Source organism: Heteronotia binoei, chromosome 3 (assembly GCF_032191835.1).
Source record: "Heteronotia binoei isolate CCM8104 ecotype False Entrance Well chromosome 3, APGP_CSIRO_Hbin_v1, whole genome shotgun sequence".
Classification (NCBI taxonomy): Eukaryota; Metazoa; Chordata; class Lepidosauria; order Squamata; family Gekkonidae; genus Heteronotia; species Heteronotia binoei.
Window position 1 is genome coordinate 59,533,398 of NC_083225.1, and position 6,286 is coordinate 59,539,683.

Here is a 6,286-nt window from a genome sequence, read left to right on the forward strand (position 1 = left end):
TTCCAGGAGGTTTCTACAAACTGCTTACTAGCCTAAGTGGTACATGGATCATACTGTACAACCCCAATTTAATCATAATAGACTGAATGGACCTAAAGAAGCTCTTCTACCAGCATAGTGACATGTACACCAGTGGAACAGAACTTCTGTTGGCAGAGGAGGGAGGGGCTCAATATTCCAATTCACTCTCCCACTGCAGACATACAGCACTTTGCTCCCTATGTGATTTGTTATGGCCCCCAGGAGCAGAACTGGTTGGGAGCTCAGTGCGCTGCAGCAGGATGGGGGCCATAATAAAGTTTTATTGCATGAGCTTTGCTTTGCTCAGTGTATGTTGGATACAACTCAGTATTATTAATGGAAGCCTTGTTTTGATTGTGCAGTGCCTAGTTGCCTTTGGTACACAAGAAATTAGATCAGAAAGATGAGGGGCCACCTTAGTCTTAGCATGTTTGCCCAAAGAACAGTTAAGTATATATCACAACAGCATGTTTATTTATTTAATCCGATTTATATCACATCAGCATGTTCATAATTAGAGGACTGATGATACATACATGTGTGAAGTATTCATTACAGATGACATCATAAAGACAGCTTTCAGATCTTTCTACACATCACCACAATTGCAGAGGCTTTCAGTGGAAACAGGTCACATGTTCCACTGCAAACTGCAAGGCAGTAAATTATAAGTGATGTAAAGCTGAGCATTGTACATATGTGCCATTAATCTTACCAATTGTCAATTAATACCAATTTAATATGCAAATGAGTTCCTGCTGGGCTTTTTTCACAAAAAGCCCAGCAGGAACTCATTTGCATATTAAACCACACACCCCTGACATCACCAGAAGTGGTATCACCCATTCAGTAGGTTATTTTCTGCATATTGACACAGAACAGAACAGTGCCATCAGCTGCAGAATAGTACAGTGCCATCAGGATGTGTATTCTCACACAGCCCAATGAGAAACCTTATTTTGCCCCCTCCATTTATTTATTTATTTTATTGGATTTATATCCCACCCTCCCCGCCGAAGCAGGCTCAGGGTGGCTTACAACAATAAAAGCATTTACAATACAAAACAGTAACTAATTAAAACTTTGAATAGTATAACAGTTAAAACTTTGTTAAAACAATTTGGTGCTAATGTTAGATTTTAATCTCTTCAGACTTCTTGAGTATCCTCATATATTGCTATCCATTAAAAGACAGATGAAACAAAGCTGTCTTACAAGTCTTGCAGAACTGGACAAGGTCCTGCAAGGCTCTTACTTCTTCCGGAAATTGGTTCCACCAATAGAGGGCCGCTATAGAGAAGGCTCTTTCACGGGTGGTCTTCAATCATACCTCCCTCGGCCTAGGGATTGATAGCAGATTCTGTGTCCCAGATCTGAGCATCCTCTGGGGAACATATGGGAAGAGACGGTCCCTAAGGTAGGCAGGTTCTCAGTCATATAGGGCTTTAAAGGTAATAACCAGCACCTTGTAGCTAATCCAGTACACCATTGGCAGCCAGTGCAGCTCCCGCAGCCCAGGCTGTATGTGCTCCCGCATGGAGAGCCCCAATAACAGCCTAGCCACTGCATTCTGCACCAGCAGTAGTCTCTGGATTTGAGACAAGGGCAGTCCCATGCAGGGGGCGTTACAGTAGTCCAATCTCAAGGTGACCGTAGCATGGATCACAGTTGCCAGGTTGCCACAGTCAAGGAAAGGGAACAACTGGCTTGCCTGCCAAAGATGGAAAAAGGCAATCCATGATGGCCAGAGAGAGCCATGAGTGGTGGAGCGAGCAGCACAGGGCTGGCTCTGCCACTAGGGAAACTAGGTGATTGCCTGGGGCACTGGACTTTTGGAGGTGCTGAATTGTGATTCAGTGACATTATTAGTGCAGGGGGGTGCCAGACGTTAGCCTTGCCTAGGGTGTGAGACAGTCTAGGGCAAACCCTGGGGCAGCAGCAGGCCCAACTTATTCTGGGAGGGGGTGCTCGTGGGTGGCTCTGCATGTCTCGCTGTCTTCTCAAGCTCATTGGAGGCTGAAGGTGTCAGAGAATGTTATCAGAAATGCTTGAGTCTCTTCTTTTAGATGGGGAAATTAGTGATAGGTAGACTAGGTAGAGTAAATTAGGAGCTAAGATCTTCACCAATTATACAAAGGTCCAATTCTCATAAAGGAAAACACTCCAGATCCAATATATTTTATATTGTTTACTAGAAAATATGTAGAAATATAAACACACACATTTGATAAAATACACGCAAACAAGAGCAAGGAAATTAAGTTTTATTGATAGAAGTTTGTAGGATTGTTGAAGTGTGTAATATTACCTGATCCTGAAGTGCAGACATCCGTGTAACAAGGAAAAATTGAGAGAAGAGCATACATGACCAGCATGACACACCTAATAGACCCAATTACAAAGAGTAACGAGGTGATACAAACTGTATACAGGTGCCCTACAGAATGCTCACCATAGTGAGGTTTAGACCTAGTTTATATAGGGTTTTGGAGGGGTGGAGACCTTCCTGTCAATATGGCGACCAGAATGGTCATTGATGAGATTAATTAATGAATTTCCAGGTGGGCACAATGACAGTGTTGACTCAGTAATGTTTACCTGGATGGGTGCAAATAACAGAATGGGATTTTTAGAAGTAAATTAATTTAGGGTGATACCCTAAGGAGAGGTAAACATAGAAAGTAATAGCAGAGATCCAGGTGTTTGACATGACCAAGCAGTAGAGGAGACATAGGTTGAGTTATAGTAATGAGTAAGAAAGGTGGCCCCTTAATCAGATGGCCAAAGACTGAGACAGGATACTACTTACTGGTGGAACTCATAATCTAATCACTCATCTGAAAGGGGGAGAAGTAAACAGACCAGGAAACTGCCTGTGTTGCAGTTAGAATCAGGCTGCAGCATGTTTCTGCGATGTTACACAGAGAGGAGAAGCGTTCCCTCTTGGTCTGTATTCTGTCAATTATCCATTTTGGTGTTCTGAGTTTTGAGGTCCCCTTTGCTCCAGTGGGGTACCCCTAGGGGTTAGGCAGCATCTCCTGGTCACAAGAGGACAGAGTGCATGGAGCACATGCCTGCCTAGTGCCTTCCCTCTGCCAGAAATCTTTTTTTCAGCTGGAGCCCTGGCCGAGCCAGCTAGAACCGTGTTCCTGTGCATTCCTGCTATTTATTATAGCACTTTGTTGTTACAACTATACACTGATTTGCATATCTTGCAGATTCATAGTCTAGAACACCTTGTGAGCAGGAATATACAGATTACTGTGAATGGTTAGTTCACAGGTACACTAATTCTTGGTCTTTAAAACTGCACTAATTCTTGGTCTTTAAAACTGATGCATTGGAGGCCAATGAATACAACAGATATTATGAGAGAGATTTTTGAGTGTGCTTAAAGTTGAACACCTAAAGTGACCTAACATATTTGTCATATTTATTTTTAAAAATTGCACTTGCAGACTGAGACTTTACATGCCAAGTTACTGCCTAAAGCAAATTTAAGTAGCAGCATTTGAAGCCCCTAAAAATAGGAGTTTTGTTTTAAAAGTGCTGACACAAAGTTATCTACTGCAGTAAGAATAGCACTGCTATAATTAAAAGAACACAGTGTACTTTGACAATTAACTACAATGGTATGATCCTGTAAGCCTAGATTCTGTCACCTTTGCAAATAAATATATTTTGTGGGGAAATCACATCCTCTTTGTCACTGCAAAATGTGAACCTCTTGCCCTGGTGCTGGAAGCCAACCTAGGATGCTGTGAGCATTATGATCCAACAGCACTGTGAAAGGTCCAGTGTTATATATTCACCTTGTGTTGCGTTTTTGTGTAGCACAACACTGGGATAGAGAGGATCCTAGGGATGTCATGCAGAAGTAATATTCAGATTGACACATATATAGATAGATAGAGCTCTGTACGTCATTTGGGCCTCTATGGAGCAGGTAGCTTTGACACAACACTGTGCATGTAAAGTATGGGCATCATCTTTTAGAATGGGATTGCCACTGAAAGTTGCCACTGCAGAATGGACAAGTCTCATGCATGAAGTATAGGAGCTGCTTATTAGAAATCAATGCAAGGCTGCAAGCCAGCCTATGTAGCTTTTCAAATATGCATGCTTCTAATTTTAGTATCAGGAAAAACTAACAGTGCACTTCCTTTATATTCCAGTAATAGCAGAACAAAAACCTGATTCTCTTTGTGCCCAGTTTGTAGGGTTGCCAATCCCCAGGTGGGGGCAGGGGATCCCCTGACTTGGAGGCCCTCCCCCTACTTCACGGTCATCAGAAAGTGGGAGGGAGGGAAATGTTTGCTGGGCACTCCATTATTCCCTATGGAGACTGATCCCATAGGGTATAATGGAGATTTGATCTGCGGGTATCTGGGGCTTGGGGGGGCTGCTTTTTGAGGTAGAAGCACCAAATGTGCAGCATAGCATCCAATGCCTCTCCTCAAATGACCCTCCACATTTCAAAAAGAGTGGACCAGGGGGTCCAGTTCTGTGAGCCCCCAAAGAAGGTGCCCCTATCCTTCATTATTTCCAATGGAGGGAAGGCATTTAAAAGGTGTGCAGTCCCTTTAAATGTGATGGCCAGAACTCCCTTTGGAGTTCAATTATGCTTGTCACAATCTTGCTCCTGGTTCCACCCCCAAAGTCTCCTGGCTCCACCCCCAAAGTCCCCAGATATTTATTGACTTGGCAACCCTACCAGTTTGGTAGGTACTGAAAACAGCACTGCTAATGCTGTGCTCTCTCAAAGTCACAACACTGATGGAATATATAACTTTTTTTGTTATTTATACTTTATTACGTTTTTTCATAAAGCATATCACAGACATTCATTCCATCAATGGAATATATACCTTTACTGAAGATGGATCAAATACCAACAGATAACCTTGCTCTGTTATGCAGTTACCATTTTGATGCCAAACTCTGCAGATTTCAGGTGATGAATTAGATCCCACTGATTCCTCACCTGAAATCAAATTCTTCCTGTTCCTCCTGATGGGAAGGCCATGCTCTCCATAATATGGCCACTACATTCATTTCATATCTCAAAAGAGTTGTTAACATGGCCTTGGCAGAATAAAATTTCCAAATAGATCTACAAAGGAAAATTAGTTTAACATTTTTCATCTGAGGATCTCGAACAACAGAAAAGTATTTTCTTGGGAACAGACACTCGTGATATTTAAAATGCTATTGCAGTCACATCTTCACTACAAACATAGAGGTTTTGCACCATTTTAATTCTTATGTCTTTAACCAAACTATCCTGGGTATTCTAGTTTAGTTAAAACTCTGTTAGAATCAATCTTCCCCTTTTGTTAAACTATATTCCCAGGATTTCTTGGAAAGAAGAAATAATTATTATATAGCATAAATGATGTGATTTGAAAGTTATACACATGGCAGATAGTAGTCCAGCTTTTCCAATCATGCCTAAACAATTCATTATGTATGGCACCCATATTGTTGTTTTAAATTAACAACTGTATACATGTGCAGTAATATAAACATTGGCAGCTTGGCTTTTGTAGCTCACAGAAACTAGAAAAATAGTGAAGCTACTTACAACAGAGTTCTTACAACAGAGCTCTATCTAAAGCTATACTAAGGGAACAAAACCACACAGGCTTACTGAGAAGTAAAGCCTCATGTTATTAATTGGGGCTTAAATACCCCAGGAGAGTCACCTTAGAACTATAGCCTTTATTCACCAGTAGAATACCAGCTAAGAGAATTATCTCTTAGTTCAAAAAGTTCACTGTTCAAATTTCTACCTGTGGTGCATAATTAGGGATGGGCATGAACCAGGAAACTGTGGTTCATTTTGGTTTGTGGCATAACCAGTTCATGAGACTTGAACTGTCATGAACTTTTAAGCATCAAACAAACTGGTTCAGTTCATGAGTTTTGTGATGCAGTAGAATGCCCCCCTGGTGTGCTAGAGACACCAAATGCACAGGGGACCTCCAGCTGACTCTTCTCTACCTGTCCTTCAAGTTCGGTGAGGATTGAATTTACAAAATCCAAGTTACAGCCCCCCAAAGAAGGTGCCCCCAGGAAAGTGCTTTCTGGGGAAATGGCAGGTGCTGGAGATTCAGGAATGTATAGAATGGACCCTGTGCAAGCTAAAGACATCAACCCACAGTTCTTCAAAGGTTGATTTAGCATGGCAGAAAAGCAGACATCCACAGAGTTCCATCAGGGACTCCCCAAAATAGCATTAGGATAGCTTGGTGGGCATCCCAAC